Source organism: Penaeus japonicus, unplaced genomic scaffold (assembly GCF_977035675.1).
Source record: "Penaeus japonicus unplaced genomic scaffold, GWHDUDI00000001_assembly GWHDUDI00000040, whole genome shotgun sequence".
Lineage (NCBI taxonomy): Eukaryota > Metazoa > Arthropoda > Malacostraca > Decapoda > Penaeidae > Penaeus > Penaeus japonicus.
In genome coordinates this window covers 13373349-13373916 of record NW_028234442.1, presented here as the reverse complement: position 1 = coordinate 13373916, position 568 = coordinate 13373349, and the positions used below count along the sequence as shown (strand labels likewise).

Below are 568 nucleotides of genomic sequence, written 5' to 3'. Positions count from 1 at the left end.
AGAGAGAGAGAGAGAGAGAGAGAGAGAGAGAGAGAGAGAGAGAGAGAGAGAGAGAGAAGGAGAGAGGGGGTGGAGAGAGAAATATAAAGAAAGCGAGGGAGCAAAGAGAGAGAGAAATATACAGAGAGCGAAAGAGCAGAGAGAATATGAAGAAGAGAGGAGAGCGCGTGAGCGAGATCACGCAACACGTAAGCAACAGCGAGTTTACACAGGCAGAGTCAGTTCCTCCTCAGACGCAGCGGGAGAATGTATGACATTTTCACCTCTCGTCTTAGTATAGAATTCTACATCAAGTGAATTTATACAACTGAAAATAACAATAGACAATGACAGTAAACATCCAGTGGACTGTAATTCCGTCAATTTTCGTGTCGAAGAGTTATTGGTCTGAAGGTGGACGCGCGTAAATACAAGTAGGTACTTTTTTGTTTTGTCTCTCTCTCTCTCTTTCTTTCTCTCTCTCTCTCTATGGGGGAGAGGATAACCTATGTTACGTCATCCTTTTGAGATGTAAGTAACCCCTTATCTCAATAAACTTATCGAAACATATCTCTCCATCTACTTGTAT

The 568-nt window shown here is 42.4% G+C and overlaps 1 protein-coding gene across 1 annotated transcript in view; it reads left to right on the top strand.

Moving 5' to 3' along the window:
- Nucleotides 1-223: 223 nt before the first annotated feature.
- The window catches only part of LOC122262357 (uncharacterized), a 1628-nt gene continuing 1283 nt past the window's right edge, over nucleotides 224-568 (top strand). The window contains exon 1 of the mRNA XM_043030364.2: nucleotides 224-413. The gene's annotated coding sequence lies outside the window, so the exon portion shown is untranslated. The remainder of the gene's footprint in view (nucleotides 414-568) is intronic.